This window comes from Pinus tabuliformis, chromosome 1_2 (assembly GCF_031772625.1).
Source record: "Pinus tabuliformis cultivar Carrire ecotype Pingquan chromosome 1_2, CPIR1, whole genome shotgun sequence".
Taxonomy (NCBI): Eukaryota; Viridiplantae; Streptophyta; class Pinopsida; order Pinales; family Pinaceae; genus Pinus; species Pinus tabuliformis.
This window is the reverse complement of record NC_142298.1, coordinates 699,016,668-699,035,000: the sequence shown is the minus strand read 5'-3', so window position 1 is coordinate 699,035,000 and position 18,333 is coordinate 699,016,668.

Genomic DNA, 18,333 nt, shown 5'->3' with positions numbered 1-18,333 from the left:
CATGGTGTGTCACATCTTCACCTCTGCATGGAAAGATGTGCAGAGTCTTCAATGGTCATTGGGTTCTCTTGATGTTACATTCACATGTTGCTCCTTGCTTGTATGTTGGCATGCTTGATAGGATCATCTATTTGCGAAAAGTGCATGTCCGTCCGTCCATTTGTATGTGAACACTTCAAAATTTCATCTGTCTGTCTGTTCGCAAACACATATTTTCATGATCGTCCATTCGCGAGCACATCTATTTGCATGTATCATTTTTTTCGTCTATTCGCAAACATGTACTTATGCATGTACTCCCTTTGTTCATCCTATCTGTCATCGTACCATGTTTGTTTGCGTACCTATATCTGTAGTCACTCATGACGAGATGACATCAAATCCATAAAACTCCTAGTCTACCATGATGCATGATCATTTCATATGCAGGGGACTGGGAGAGAAGATAAGGTTACAAAACTGCGCAAGGCAAGCTTCGAGCTGGGATGGATGTTCTGGGTACTATTGGTGAAAACTGCATAGAAGTCACTGAGAGATGGTGATGGGAAATCCAAATCGATAGTGACTGTATGCGAGGTTTGGCTCTGGGTAGAGGAAAAATCTGTGTAATTTTTGGGAGGAGCAGGTTGGGTTGTAGGAAGGATGGGTAGACAAAATTTGTGCTATTTCTAAGAGCGGGGAGTGGGATCATGGCAGTAAAAACTGCACAATTCCTAGAGGGAACTAGCAACAGGTTGTTGGGAGATTGGCAGTAAAAATTGCGCAATTCCTAGAGAGAACTGGAAGCATGTTGGTGGGAGCTTGGCAACAAAAACTGCGCAATTCCTGGAGGGAACCAGCAGTGGGCTAGTGGGAGCTGCTAGCGGGAAAAACTGCACTGATGCTGGGAGGATGGCTTGTTGATCACCTCTTCATAGTATCTTATCTAAGTGGACTGCTGGGGAGTAGAGGGCTTGCTCATGAAATCTACATAATTTTCCGAGGAGCAGTTGGTTGGCTAGCTAGAAAAACTGCGCAATTTTTTGAGGGAGACAGGGATGGGAACTAGGTGTCTGTCTAGCCTGTCTGTGAAATTCTCTCAATTAGCGGAGTAGGCATGGTCTATAGCCTCTGTGTAAATTTTGAGGGGAGTCAATCCCAGGGTGAATTCTAGGTCAAACTCTCTGGTTGACCAGCCAGAGGGTTGATTGATCAGCTTGCAGGTGGCGTAGCTTCAAATGACTTGCTAGGTGATTTTGCATTGTTCTAGGTGATAGTCGATCGAGTCGATGGCGGGGTGAAGGTCTGGTTGTTAGAGGGTGTTCTGGTCATCAGAACTTCAGCAAAATGACTAAGTGTGTGAGCAAGTGAAAAGGTGCATACGCGAACTTGCAGACACACACTTACATGACTTGACAATGAGATGACTCAAACCATCTAGACACACATGCTCATCATGACTGACCGGAGGTGCAAGTCGACAAGCATGAAACTTTTGATTTATCATTGGAAGACCACGATGACGCTTGCACGACAGTGTATACGACTCCGTGTGTGAGCGTGATGGACGTTTACATAGTAAGCACAACATGTACACACAAAGCGAAGACCTTGTGCATGACCAGAACATGGTCACAAGTGAAACATTGTTACCCACATGCAAAAGTTGTCTGTTGAATGATCAAGCAAGGTGGGTGAGAAGACTTTGAGCATGACTACGTTGAGGCTAATGGAATTTTGCAAGCCCAACACGAGTGCTTCGTACTCAGCAATGTTGTTCATGCACTCAAACTCTAAGTGACTTGAAATAAGATGTTTCATGTAGTTTGGGTCAATCAAAACACACCCAGCTCCTGAGTCGTCCTGTGTCTTTGATCTGTTGAAATACATGGTCCACAACTTGTCTGTACACAAACCGTTTGATGCACTTGCACTACTTCTATTGATGTTGCTACTACTATTGCTACTATTGGTACAATGTACTATACATGCTTCATTACCATCAGTTGGGCAAGGAAGGAGACCCAACTGCGTGTCTGGTGGGGTTGGAGTTAGCCGTCTAGGATAACACCCCAGTGTTGTTTCCGAGAGGTAGTTGCCAAACATGAGTTTTGCGAAGGCCAACAGTTCATTTTTTCCATTAATGGGAGTGACATTGTGCCTCATATAACTCTCGGATAACACCCAGACTTGGTTGTTTTTACTCTTGTATAGAAGCCACATGTGTGACCAGTTCGTAGTGAAATATTCATTCATCTTGCTGGACCAGTCTCTGCTAAGTAATACGTCGTATGCTTCTAGTATGTCCACAAAAACAATGTTGATGCATTAGTGGACTCGACCGTCGTGAGATAGTCGCATCATCAACTCTCGAAGTTCACCAATGGCTAGTACAGATGTTTGATCAAGTTGGATGATCTACGCAGATGTCTTTCTCCATTGTGCATTGATATTTTTGGAAATGGAGAGAGGCATGATGTTGGTTGTTGGGCCAAAATCAACCAAGCAGTTGTCAACATTATAGTTGAAAATTTTGAATGAGAGTAGGAATGGAGGGAAACTTGAGTTTGCTTCTTCCATCCAGGGTGTGTTTAGCACAGTTGAAAGTGATCCGGGAGGTGTGCTTTCTCCCTTGCTGGTAGAGGTTGTGTTGTTCGTTGATGTCTCTCCTAGTATGTGCAACAGGATGTCCCACTAACTCTGGATCTTAGCTAACTCACACAAATTAATGTTCGCATGATTTTTCTTCATGTCATCCACAATGTTGTAATCTAAAGGGGATAGAATCACCGAGGTTCTTGGGGTAAGAACGGTGTTTGTGTTGTTCAATGGAGTATTTTGCAATTTGTTGCAAATGGGCGTACTCTTGTCTGTCGCTGTCTTCTCGAGATTTCTTTGTTTTTTCTGCTTTGGGATGGCTAGTGGATCAACCTTCCTCATTAGCAGTCTCATCTTTTCTTGCGCTTCCCCAACTGTAAGGGGAGACCCTTTCCTCCTGAGATTATAACAATCATTTTTATTTTGGGTCTATTTCTCAATGTTGATCTTCAACGCTTCTTGTGAGCACTGATACATGTTTACTACATGCCCAGAACTCGATGCCTCATAAGGTGCAACATCTTTGTCATTAACGTTATCTCCCTGTTGTTCCTACATACTGTTGTCTGTGTCAAATGTGTGACTGCATACTGAGCATGTGACTCGCTTCCAGTATGAAAAAGAATTCTTTAGGTGACCATCTTCATGAAATGAACAGAATTCAAGGTTTGTGCGTCGTTCAAGCTGGAACACAGAGCTTTGTGCAATTTTTGTAGGGAGACGGATGCTGCCTGATGACATGCTTCCCTGTCTCTATCCATTAGGGGATTTTTGAGGTATAAAATGGGTCTCCTAAGAAAAAATTACGACCAAAATAAAATTTATAAGAACCAATAGGATTCAAGATGATGATGTCAACCATGGGGGATGATTCACCATTTTTGGAGTAAAAAACTACAATGATTAAAAAATAATAAAATAATAAAACTACTTTTTCAACTCATATTTTCAACTTATCTCCCTAAGGTTTTACTCAAATTTCACACAAGAGTACTCGTTTGATGCAAAATTTAATTCCTCATCCAAGGATTACCCATGTTGCATACTTCTGATGGACCCTACTACATGAAAAATTTGGAATACATGAAAAGGCATGATTGCAGTCATGTTTTTCATGTATTTCTCATTTTTCATGTAGCAGGGTCCATCGAAAGTATGCAACATGGGTACTCCTTGGATGAGGAATCAAATTATACATTTAAAGAGTGTTTCCTCTTAAAATTTGAGTAAACACATATGGATATATGTTGAAAATACGAGTCGAAAAAGTAGTTTTGTCTTTTCTTCCTCTAAAATTTGATGATGTAATCTAATATTATTTTATTATTTCCACTATTGTTTTATAATTTCCTTAGGAGGCCCATTTTAGACCAAAAAATCCCCCTAATGTGGGTGGATGGTTTCTTGCAGACATGTCCATTTTCTGTTGTTTGAGCTCAGACACTTCTGTTGTCAAGTTCTTGACGAGGTGAGTGAGGGTTTCAATATCGTTTGTTTTCTTGTATCTACCTTTTCTTTCCACCACCTGGTACTTCCTGCTCGCATCTCTAGAGTCCTTTTCTAGTTCATCATCCTTGATGACTCTAATCGCGTGTAGGTCTTTCTCAACAACAATAGCCTCTTTGCAGTTTTCTAGTAATGTTGGTTTCGCAGCTTGCTTGATGAACTGTGCAATGTTGGTCAATAGTGCAAACGTGTAGTAATCAACAATGATGGAGTCATGAGGTTTCTTGTCCACTGCAAACTTGTTCAATATGCACATAAACCTATGATTGAAGTCTTTTACCTTTTGTTTACCCTCCATCTTCAGGCTTCCCAATTCTTTGAGTAACATGGCTGGGGTTTTGTCATCAACAAATTTTTCAAGAAACATGTGTTTGAATGCACCCTAGTTCTCTATGGAGTTGGCCGGAAGGTTGTGATACCATGCATTTGTATGACCGTCCAAGGTACATGGAAACAATCTACATGCTACATCATCGTACCATACCTCAAGGTTCTGCAGCTCCAGGTAGAAGTTGTCCAAATGGTCTTCTGCCTTCACTATGCTGTCAGGGTTAAACTTGATGCTCATTCTCTTTGCCTGCTTTGGCATCTTGTGCAAAAAAATTGGGAGAGCCAATGGTCCCTGAGTCATCCATTCCATGTTTTGGTCAGCCATATCTTCTTCTTCTTCATCCTCCTCCTCTTCTTCGGAATCTGACGGTTCCAGCTTTGAGTCTGTTGGTTTGTCTCTGCCTCCACCTCCTCCACTGCCTTCCCCTCTACCTTTTGTACCCGAGTTTGAGCCCAAGATCACGAGGGTGTCTCTTTCTCCCTGTCTGAATATCGGAGGCTCCTCCTCGCCTTCAACAACTTCTATCAGAGCTTCAAGTGTGGCAAGAATTTCTTCTTCCACTGATGATACAACAACCACTGTGGGAGTGGTTTTTGGCTTCCTTGATGTGTATGGAATATGTTGTATTCCTGGGATCAGTTCCACTACTTTCGCGAACTAGAGGGTGATGGGATGGACAGAGGAAAGGTGATGATATGGAATTTCATGTTCAATCCTGGGAGGTAAGAAGTAACCAACTGCAAAGTCGCGTGTAGGTGAGGGAGAGTGCAAGTTACTTCCTTGACCAGATGGTTGATGAGTGAGTGTGAGAGGAAGTTCAACCATAAACAACTAACAACCCTCCTTCTAGTGGTAGAAATGTTGACAGTGCTCGACTCACCAACATTCAGGGGATGACCCCGATATGAAGTCCCAACTAGACCTCACACCATTTGGTGTGGGAGTCCCATTCGGTTTGATGGCTCAATTTCCATTATCTTAAATGTTTACCTTAGCTCTTGCTTGTTACCACAAGAGGGTGTTCTACATTGTCTTCAAGTAGTGAGGTTCGTGTGCCTGGTGATTAATAGTGTTACTTGTGTCAAGGTTCCTTCAATGGAGAGAGGAAGGTTGGGAGTGAGTCCCGAGTTAGATGGGAGGAAACCCAAATCTATTAGGAACACACAACACAATAGGGCATGCATATCTTCTGGAGGAGGAATCCACACGGATGCGACAATCACAATAAAACAAAGAAAGATAGCATGTACAACACTCAACGGGAAATTTGTGCGAGTGCAATGATCATTATAGCAAGTTTACGTGAAAGATTCTATATCATGTCCGGGAGGCGACCAACATGGGAAGGATAACGTTAACAGCTTATACAACACATTTTCATTAGTATAAATGTATTAGAATAGTTGAATGAATCCAAGTGTTAAACATAGGTTAAAGCAACATGCATTACAAGTGTTCAAGGCGAATCTTACAAATAGTTACAACACATGTGTGAAAACATGTTGGCATGTTAGCAGGCTTCTGAATTAAGTGAATGTTCCAAGACACATTGATACAACATACATCACTAACCCCGTGGGCGGGGAGTTGGAGCCACTACTTACTCCCCCAAAAAAATATTATAGACTCTCAAGGCTATGTGGGAGGAGACAAGGTGAGAAGTCTTTTACATGTACAAATAAGGGGGTATTTATAGCCAAGGGTGAAACTGACCCTTGTGGTTGTTCGACTTCCCCCATGATTGTTTGACTTCCATGACCTTTCAACTTTACATGACTCTTCATATGAAAAGTGGGTCTCTTTGACTTCCACGTTACATTACATTGATTGACAGTATGGTCCACAGTAGAGATGTGGATGACATGACTCATGACAAGACTTGACATGACAGTGTTGGTACATCTATGCTACTGTTGGTGTACATGTGAAGCTGCAATGTTGGTGGGTGATGGTCCTCATGGTGTATAACAACTTCACCTCTACATGGAAAGATGCGCAGAGTCTTCAATCGTCGTTGGGTTTTCTTGATGTTGCATTCGCATGTTGCTCCTTACTTGTATGTTGGTATGCTTGATAGGTTTGTCCATTCGTGAAAAGTGCATTTTCGTCCATCCTTCCGTCTGTAAACACATATTTGCATGTTTTTCCATTCGTCCATCTGCGAACACATATTTTCGTGATTTTCCATTCGCGAGCACATATCTCTGCATGCATCGTTTTTTCGTTTGTTCGCAAACATGTCCTTCTGCATGTACTCTCTTTGTTCATCCCATCCATCGTCGCGCGATGTTTGTTTGTGTGCCTATATATATAGTCACTCATGACGAGATAACATCAAATGCATAAACCTCGTAGTCTACCATGATGCGTGATCATTTCAAATGCAAGGGATCAGGAGAGAAGACAAGGTTATGAAACTGTGCAAGGCAAGCTTCAAGTTGGGATGAAGGCTTCGGGAACTACTGGTGAAAACTGCACAAAAGTCACTAGGAGATGGTGATGGGCAATTCGAATTAACAATGACTATCCACAGGGTCTGGCTTAGTTGGAGGACAAATCTGCGCACTTTTTGGGAGGAGGAGGTCGGGCTGCAGGAAGGCTAGGCAGATCAAATCTACGCAATTTCTGGAAGGAGCAGGCATTCAGATCCTGGAAAAAAAACTGTACAATTCCTGGAGGGAACTAGCAGTAGGCTGCCGGGAGCTTGGCAGCAAAAACTACACAATTCCTGGAGAGAACTGGCAGCAGGCTATTGGGACCTTGGCAACAAAAACTGCACAGTTCCTACAGGGAGCTGGTAGTGGGCTGCTGGGAGGCTGGCTTGCTAATCACCTCTACACAGTTTCTGAGCTGAGTGGACTACTGGGGAGAAGAGGGCTTCCTCATGAAATCTATGCAGTTTTTTGGGTGATCAGTCAGCCGGCTAACTGGTGCGCTGGCTGGGAAAACTATACAATTTTTTGAGGGAGACAGGGATAGGCACTGGGTGTCTGTCCAACCTATTTGCAAAATTTTCTCAGTCAATGGAGCGGGCATGGTCTACAACCTTTGCGCAAATTTTGAGGGGAGTCAATGTTGGGGTGACTACTACATCAAACTCTTTGGTTGACTAGCAAGAGGGTTGATTAATCAACTTGCAGGTAGTGTAGCTTGAAATGACTTGCTAGGTGCTTCTGCATTGTTCTAGGTGACAGTCGATCGAGTCGATGGCAGGGTTAAGGTTCGGTTGTTAGAGGGTAATCTAGTCGTCAGAACTTCAGAAAAATGACTAAGTGTGTGAGCGAGTGAAAAGGTGCATACGCAAACTTGTAGAGACACACTTGCATGACTTGATAATGAGACGTCTCAAACCATCCAGACACACATGCTCAACATGACTAATCGGTGGTGCAAGTCAACAAGTGTGACGTTTGTGATTGATCATTGGATGACGATGACGACGCTTGTGCAACAGTGTATACAACTCTGTGTGTGATCATGACAGATGTTTACATAGCGAGCACAACATGTACACACGAAGCAGAGACCTTGTGTATGACCATAACATGGTCGCAAGAGAGACATTGTTACCCATATGTAAAAATTTTCTGTTGAACAATCAAGCAAGGTGGGTGTGAAGACTCACACAAGCTCACAGGGTGAACCCGAGTACGTGCAGACATCAAGTAAAAATATCAAAGGAGGCTTTGAAATTGGATGCGGGCCAAAATTTTGGAGGGTGTTGTAGCCGCTAACCACCGGGCAAGGCAAGGTCTGGGCCAAGGAAGCCCAGACCCGCCGACAGGTGACTAAAAACATGAGAAGTGTGAATGCATGGTGAAACTGAGTGAAAACAAGAGTGAATGATCATGCATGCAATCAGTGAGTGCAGGATTTAGAAAATGGAAAAAAAAGCATGTATGTGATGTGAGTCGTCATAACAACAATCGTTACTGCAAAAATAGTGTCATGCATGTGACATTAGTGAGATGCATTAAAAAACTAAAACAATGCTTCTAAAAAATAACATGCATCAAAATGACAACAATTTTTCATTGAAACCATGCAAACAACACTCACACAAAGCGAAATACAAAAAGGGAAAGAAAAGTAGCAAAAGAAGTGAAAAGCAAACTTACCTAGAAAAAGCTAAGTTGAATGTGCCAAAGACTCCTAGATGCAATGTGGGATGTCAGAGCTCCAAGATCGATGTGAGGAATAAGCTCTACAACATCGAATGAATTAGTTTTGATAAGATTGAGTTTATGACGTGCATGCCACAAATCTAGGAAAAAATCACACTTGGCGGGAGGTTTCTAAAATGGCTTTTGCAAGTATCCTCTAGCTGCTAGAAATGGATCCCTAAAATCTAGAGATGCTATTTTTTTTTTCTTTTTTGGGAATGAAATCCATGCATGCAAATCAAGATTGCTTAGTCCTGGAGGGAACTAATCAACTTGGGAGAAAATTCAATAGTCTACAAGCCTGAGGATGAGATTTGTGTAGTTTTTATGCTTAGCAAGTCTGGATGTCCATCATGCATTATGCAATTTCTAGACTAAAGCCCTGGATGTCAGGCTCAACCATAAGGGAGAGGAATTATATCAGTAATTATGCATGCCTTATTCCCACCAAATGAGAGATGAGGTACACAGCACTGGACATCCCACATGAATGGCCGAGAGAATAAGTCCTCGTTCAACCAAACATACCCGAAAGAGAGTTAACCCAGTGAATGGCTTCTATATGGAGAGACTCTGAGAGGGGCCTGCGACATCAGTCTGGTCTTCCTCTTATAGGTTTGCCACCTCTTTAAGGTTCAGCCGGCCAGAGGAGAGGCCCTAAAGAAATTCATAATGTGAGTTACTATATTGGATTGGAAGAATCAAAACTCTTCAGTGGGAAGTATAGAGGTGGAACGGTGTCCCTCTTAAAAGAGTAAATAAGGGGCGTAAACCGATAGGGATTTAAGGGGGCCGCTACCCACACCTATTTGGTCTAATCATTTAGCAGCTCTTTCTAATAGACAGGAATGTAAATAGAAAACATCCCCTGGGGTGCATTTTCCAGAGGGAAGGATGCCTGGCTGGATTGTTCATTTTTGGAGCCCAGAAGGTAGCCCAACTGGATTGCGTAGCTTCTAGAGGGAAGGTTGGTTCCCCTCTAGAATTGCACAATTTTCAAGGTGAGCATGTCAACCAGAAAATGACTAAGTCTGGAATGTCAGACTGCGGGTGGGAGGTAGACACGTTAAGAAACATAGGCTGGTAAACCATTAAAACTCAGCTGAAGCTAGTGTACTTGGATAGTGGAAGACATGTTGCTAAGGATGGTTGGTAGGGAGGCTCCAAAATGAAGCTAAGGAAAAATTCTGGAGGGTGGTTGTAGCCATCACAACATGTTGTTGTAGTCACATGGTGGCCTAGTTGCATGCAATAGTTACATGTTACATGTTGATTAATGAACTCAAGCATTGGCTATAGTTTATTTATTGATTTTGGATTATGGAGTTGAGTTTGTGAATTGGAAATGTTAGAAGAGATAATTCTCAAAGCTTCAATTTATAAATTTTATATTGTGTTGCTTCTTTCACTTGTCCAATGCACTAGGGGTAAAGTGCCCCACAACCCCTAAATTGGAGACAATTATGGCCTTTAAGCATCATTGCTTGGCCTACACTAGTTCTCCACACAGTACCATGTTGAGGGCTCTTAAGAGGAATCAATCTATTTGGGAGTGTCCAAATGCTTGAAGAGAAAGTTTGTTTAGATTTACATGGAAAATATTGTACATGTTCTCTTTGATGTTCCTTATTTGAAGCATCATACCAAGAGAGGCATCATCATTTACGACTTGCAATTGAAAAGCACTCTGAGAACTAATTTGGATTTTTTTGAGGTAATATGGCTTGTGAACCATCAAATAAAATTTTTTATGAGGCTTTGTTGTTGAACTCCAGAAATATAATTTTCCAATGACATGCAACATTTTGTCACATTTTTAATAGTAATAGCACAATTTCTTGCCACCTTTGAAGGGTTATGGAAAATAAATGACATACTCTATTCACATTGCAATTGAAAATAACTTTGAGAGCTAATTTGGATTTTTCTAAGGTAATATGGCTTGATAGCCATCGAAGGAAAACACTCTTCATTCAGAGAAGAAGAAGACTTGATGACAAAAGATGACCTGTTCGTTGCACGTTTTGGTAGTGGCTTAATGGTAGTAATGCCAACAATTCAGGAATATGGCATTTCATAAGCACACAGCATGTGATCCTTTGACTTAGGATGTTGATCATGTTCCTTGGCACTTCTTCCAAAAAGTGAGAATCTATACAACATATGGTTTCTTTTTAGCCTCTTTTGTTCCTCAGCCAATGGTTGTTGTATTGCCTTATTTTCCTAAATTAGACTTATCATAATTTACAATAGAAAATTACTCAATGTTTGAGCAAGTGTCATCAGGAAACCTTGGGTGACTTTTGCATGTGTAGACATTGAGACCTGTGTCGACCTAGCTATAAACATCCACAACATGATATCATATCTAATGGAAAATAAATTACCTAGATCGAGAATATTTAGACTCTCTTTCAAGCCTTCTTTGATCCCAAATCCTGAGTCACTCACTTCAAGAATTTGATGCTTAAACCTCCAAGATGCTTCAGCTTCCAATCAGTTTCCTATCTATAAATAAGAATTTTTGCTTGTTTAAAAGAAATGATTTTCTAGTTGAAAAATCATGATTTTTTAAAAGATTTTTCTCTATGGTGTTTGGTGTTTGTTCAAATTATTAGAGCCAAGCAAATGAATGTTCACATAAAGTTGAGCAGTAGAATATCAATAGTAGTCTACCTGAATAAGAAAGGCATTTTGATGTCCAAGATTTAGGCACTCTTATTTTAGGCAAACATCCCCTAGAAAGTTGAGCAGTATTATAGGGAAGCATCCTAGGCATTCTTGCACTCTTATTCCTTATATAAAATTCTGGTAAATTTGGTACCTTACAACATGTACCTTCCAGGGGATGTTTTCCTTCTAACAATGCTAGGCTTCACTCAAATTTTGCAAAATGGTGTGAGATTTGTTTTCTTTTATGCCCTCTATCACAATATGACCGAGTATGTCAGAAATTAGATAAGAGAATCACTAAGAGACTCAGAAATTGCATAACACTAAAACAAAACAAAGGGAGAAATATGGATGTATAAACTTCAAAGAAAACAACCAAACTAATCATTACAAAATGAGCTAGAAAGAGGAGAAATAGCATGCCCATTAAGGGCTGAACATATATAGAACAAAATAACTCATACCTCTTTACTATTAACATCAAAGAAATTTCAATCTAATTGATGCATTCCAAATAACAGAAACATCCCTTTCTTTCCAGTTATCTGAGAAGGAAAAAATTAAAAATACCTGGCATTACATCAAGAACATCATGCATGATAGTTTCTCTAAGCTCCAAATCAAATTGACTTTCAACCTTTTGTTTCATCATAATTTTTGCCACTCCCTTTGAATGATGACCTTCTAACTGTCATCCAAGAAAGTTTCCAAGCCACCTTTCTAGCAGTGGTACTATACCATGTATGAAAAACAACAATACTTTCCACATTGGAGCCTAAAATCCACATTTAGGTCCTTTCCCAACATGCCCAGTGTTAAGGCAATAATAAATCAAATTATTTAGATATTTACACATTCTTATTTGTGGCATAATCTGATATACTTGTAACGATGCCCTACATGTGAAAATGTATATTGTAATCTGTCTTCCAACTAGAAAGTATCTACATTTCTCAGTAAAAAATGGATACTTGCATTGACAACTAGTTTTGTTAGTCACAAAATTTCAAAACATAGATGGAAAGAATTTCCAAAAATTTACTTTTTACACTCCTTTGTTGTGAGTGTCTTCATAGGCTTCAAATTGAACTTTTAATCAAGATGAAGATAATTCAAGTTGTTTCAGTGAATAATAATTTTCAACATATTGTAACCATGTCTACAAACTTGAAGCCCAACCTCTGCCCAATATATCTTAGTTGTCTAGAAAATGTTGGTAGCTTGCAGGGAACGAAATAAGTATTTCTTCTTTTGATCCTTTAAAGTCCTGTGATGAATTTCATTAAACACATAACATTTTAGGAGCTTCTGATAGCTCACATGAACCTTCATTGGATATGTGGTGGGGTTGCATGACATGAAACATTCAAGGAATCAAATCCATCGCACATGAAGCACAACTAAAGAACACAAAGAACATAAACATGTCTCATGTATCATAAAAATTCATACCAGTCTTCCTTGTACCGATCAGAAACAAGAGGAATATCTTTAACTCGTCACATAAGACCTGATTGGATATTGAAGTTATGTGGAGCACACAATAATGAAATACCAACAAATTTTGCATCTGTGTAAAGTGGTGTATCATGCAACAAAGGTTCCACGCCTTATGGAAAAAAAAATCATTGTCATCATCCTCCTTGTAAGTTTTCCTCTCATGGAGATTAGTATTATGAAAAGAAGTTGGATGAACCAGATGATCAAAATAAAATGCTGGTAAATCTAGATCTTAATTTTTTATGTACATCACCATGGGACTATGATATACACAAAACTTAAATTTCTTAGGCCTATTGTTGTAGAGATGAGTAAATGAAATTATATACGTTGTCTAGAGTTCATATTGGATAATAAGCTTATTAATATCATTGAAATCATTCCATTCTTCATCATCCTTCTCCAAATATTGGTACAAAGGATAAAAATTTGGCCCTCCTGTTGTTAAAATAAACATGTCAATAAAAGTTTGAACTTGATTGCAATAATAAAATTTATGACAAGAGAAAACAAAATAGATGATCAAAGATTGACCCAACAATTTCCTGGGCATAGGCTTCATAATACCTAGTACACACATGTTCAATGCTTTTGTTTTGAAAAATGACTCCATATCAAAGAGATAGAAATATTTTTATCAATCAAGTCATAAAGTAGATGTCATGTGAGATGATGCAAAGTTGCCATGATGGTAAGTGATAATTGCAACCTTCTATAACTAGGCCCGTTTATAAGTTTTTTTTTTCAACTTTTCACTAGGGGCATGTTGATATAAAACCATGTGTATACAACAAAATCTTCTTCCTCATACAACTCCAACTATATAGGTTCAAGAGGGTCCACATCTAAAAAAATTTCTACATAATTTAAAGGAGGTTCCTCATCATCAAATGGTGGAAATCACATTCTTTTAAAATGTCACTTGTCTCTTTTTTCTCTTTGCCTCATGATCCACATTTTACCCCACTGCAAGTAAGCTTCCAATTAGGCAAAATTATTCATCGTAAGACTAAAAAAAGCAAGAATAGAATCCAAATGTCAAAAGACATGAAATTTACATGTGCCATATATACGGGCTCAACAACTGATGGTATTTAATTAGAAAAAGTGATAGCCCCAGTTACATGATAGAGTACCTTCATATCTTGAACCTAACAAGGAAACATTCATCAAATATAGAAAGCATAATGCATCAAATGCACTCCTCTATTTCCAAAATAGGAAACTAAATAATATAAATATACACAAGGATTATAGTTTAACAAAAATATATTATGATAACGCATTAAATAAGTTTAATATTTGCTCCAAGGACATGGGCATGCTTTCAAGAATTTTGTACACTACATGAGGTACAAATTTAAGTGCTCCTAGATAAACATACTTGTGATGGTGATATTTTTTGAATACATGTCTCTGTGATCTCTGTTCATAGTCAGAAACACATATCACTACATAATGCATAAATAGAAATGTTGCAATGGCATCAAATACCTACAGCCAAAAATATATGTAACTATGTAATATCATTGACTGTAGAAATCACATACACAACAATATCAAAATTCCACTTGTCAAAGAGGAAGATGAATTAAATTCTCTTAGGCTTCCAAAAGTGTAAGAGATAGCACATCCAATACTTCACCTGAAAATGCCCCATTATAGAAATGGATGACTAGTAACCTCCCATCAGCTAATTGTATTTTACAATTGTAATACAATAGAATGAGAAGGTGATGGAAAAAGGTTTCTTTAATCCACTTGGTGCTGCCAAAATCCAAACAAAAAGTTTATTGCCATGAACTTGGTGTTATGACATAATAAATCTATATATTTATAGACATAGACAATTTTCTTATCATGTGGTGAAAGATGAATATGCTCCACATGACACCCATAAGTGACTTGGGTAGAGTCCCCTTAAATGTTTTCACATCTACAGTAAGGTCTTTAGAATAAAATGCGAGCATGATACATCTCTAAGAGAACTCCATCTCAACACTGAGAATAAACATAAAACAAGTACTAGATTTGTACGTCAAATGACATACCTAGCGTGAATTCAAAGCCCAATCCTGTGAAGGTTCCACAAGAAAAGGTTGCCAAATATTCAAATAGGGCACAAGTAATAATTGGATGTAGTAGCTTCTTGGTAGTAGGTGGAAATCTACATGAGTATTAAAAAAAAAAAAAAAAAAAAAACTTAAAAATCATTATCTTTTCCAATGTAGAATGAAAATAAATACAAACCACTCTAGAACAATGAGTGGATGAATATATGATTATCTCTGCCCAGAAATATAAACCATTTGAGGTGTTATTGAAAATATCTACAAATAGTAAAGATATTTTACCCAGATCTAATGATGAATCCTAATGCAGTTGCTGCTAAGAGAAACAAAAGGCATGTTAGAGCATAAGTTCCAAATGTGTGGGGTGAAAGAACAATCAAAATAAATGAAACTAGAAAGATGATAGTCTAGAACCAAATCTCTTTTCTTGAAAACAGAGAAGGCTTTGGCATGGTCTTTGCAATTATCATTTTTTTTCTAACCATCTTTCTCACAACAATGGTTGTACATCTCGCAACATAGAGTGACATTTCCTAACCTCCAACTATATAAATGAATACAAAAAATACGTGAATATATCCATTTAAACAATCTGAAGCTTACCACTATCTTAAACTTTACTAAGATATTTCCTTATAGTCTTCCATTTATGTTATTTCATGATCCTAATTATTTATCTACCTTTTTCTAAATCTCATGCAAGGTGCATTAATGAAATTAACATAGTAGAGTTTTTTTTGGATAATAAGAGAATTAAGTGACCTCACCTAATATGGTTTTTATATATAGATCCAATGCCACTTACAATAGTGTAATTTTAATGCCAACTAGGCATCAAGAATCCAAACACCAAAAAAAAAAAATCAATGCCAAACTATGAAGTGTTGATCTAATTTCCAACTATCAAGTGTCCACCCATTAAGATTTCTTGGCATGGATGAGGATGATGGCAGTCCAATTCAGGAACCTAAACAACTTCAGCTCTAAGTGCCATCTTCTTCCTCCTAATACCATTTTCTCTGGTGAGAATTTTCTGATTCAATGGATTGCCATAGTCTTCAACTTCCCTTCCCAAGAGCTTATTCAAGGGAAATGAAGATCTTTTGATAGACATTTGTGAAGCAACTATCTATTAAGCTCTAACAAATCATCTTCTCGCATTTCCACAAAATTCTACCATTTAGTTTCCCAAGTTGAAATGTCGATAATTGCATGAAAACAAGATGCTAGAAACCAATGTGTTGTGACCACCTTTCACTAAAAACGCTAATTGGAGGGTTTCTTTTACAACCACATAATTTCCATTTTTTGTCCCATTAACAATATGAAATGACATCACTGAAATAGAACTAGGAAGAGAAATTGGGGTGGAAACCTAGTGCTAAAGCCTAAATAATTTTGTTGTTGCCCTTTGTCTACCATGATAGAAACTGGTGAGTTTCTATTACACTCAATTCTTCAACAAGACGGGAGTTTGGGTGAAATTATAGATTCGGCCCTAATATAAGAAGGGGGTCTTTTGGCAATCTTAAAGGGGATATTGAATTTAGAGAATGGAAGAAGGCCTTGGATGTATTTTAATGGATGAGAAACCATGAGGATCACTAGAGAAATGCACAAGCAATTGCAGTCATGATCAAGATTTTAGGCATAGAGGCTCAATGCTCTAAAGCAATTGAATTTTTTCGTAATATTCCCCTAGAAGGTTATCCTATGAATGCATATGCCTATACCTATTTAATTTCTACTTATTCTTGGAATGGTATGTATGGAGAAGCGAACTCTTTATTCAAGGTAATGGAGGAAGGTGGATATGAAATGAATGTTGTCACCTACAATGTAATGCATGATGTATATGGCAAGATGGGTAATTCTTGGAACAAAGTTGTATTAATTTTTGAGGATATGAAAACTTGGGGAATTAGACCTAATGAATGCACTTACAATACCATTATAGCTACCTGTGGCAGAGGAGAGTTGTATGAAGAAGAATCCAATATTTTCAAAAAGATGAAGGCAGAGGGATGTCCCTTGGGTAGAATCACATAAAATGATCTTCTTAATGTCTATGGGAAAGCAGGGTTGCATGGAGAAGCTCTCAGTATTTTGATAGAAATGGAGAACAACAAAGAGTGCCAACCTGATACTTTCACCTATAACGATTTGATTTCAGCTTATTGTATTGTTGGATTCTGTAATGAAGTTGTTTCTTTGGTGGATACAATGTTAAGAAAAGGAGTGGAGCTTGATGTTTTTACATACAAAATCCTGATATATGCATTTAGGAAAGAAGGAAGAGAGGAGAAAGCCTTGGAGTTCTTCACACAAATGAAGAATGTAGGTTGTCATCCTAATCTGTGCACTTTCAATGCTATCATTGCAATGTATGAAAAAATGGAAAGATTCCAAAAGATGATGTTAATGTTTGATAAAATGAAGTCTAGTGGCTATAACTATGATCAAGTCACATGGAATACTATGGTGGATGTGTGTGGTAAAGATGGTATGCATAAGCACGTTGCTAGATTTTTTAAGGAAAAGAAGAAAGTTGGATATATTCTAGATAAAGACACTTATAATACCATGATTGGGTCTTATGGATGGTGTGGATTAGTTAAGTTGGATCAAAAGCATATAGCCAAATGATAAAAGAAATATTTTGTCGTAATTTCTCTACTTACAATGCTCTTTTGAATGCATTATCTAGGAAATGGAAGTGGAAGGAAGCATAGGTTATTTTAGAAGATATGAAGGATAGAGGTTATAAACAAAATGAAAATTATTATGCTTCCCTATTGCATGCTTATGGAAATGGAAATTTTATAGTGTAGTCGAAGGACCTTGCTGAAGATATATATTTGGAAGTCATTTATCCCAGTTGGATACTCTTGAAAGAACTTGTGCTTGTAGTTAGCAAGTGTAATTTCTTATAGGAGAGAAAATGCCTTTATGGAGTTAAAAAGATGGGGTTTTCCCCCAGACTTAGCGACCTACAATACCATGATTGAAATATATGTAAAGCATGGGTGCACTGATCAAGCCCTTGACATGTTAAACAACATACAACAAAATATGCGGGAACCAAATTTATTTACATATAAATCCTTGATAAGCATGTATAATAGTGAAGGAAATTGCAAGAAATCAGAAGCTACACTAAGAGATATGTAAGTGGTTGGCGAGAAGCCAAACATCATGTCATAAAAAAATTTCATCAAAACATACTAAAAATAGAGTCTTATGCAGGATGCTTCAAGGATTTTCTTAGAAGTGATGGAGTCAGGAATAAGTCCTTCCATTGTCACCTACAATGCATTTGTTGCATGTTATTCAAACCTTGTAATGTTTGAGGAGGCTATGAATGTCATCAGCTATATGAAGAAACATGGAGGCATGCCTAATGATTGCACCTATAATGCCATTGTAGATAGTTATTGTAAGCTAGGTATATTCCAAGCAGCATATGATTTTATTCACAAAATTATAGATATTGATAACAATTTTCACCACA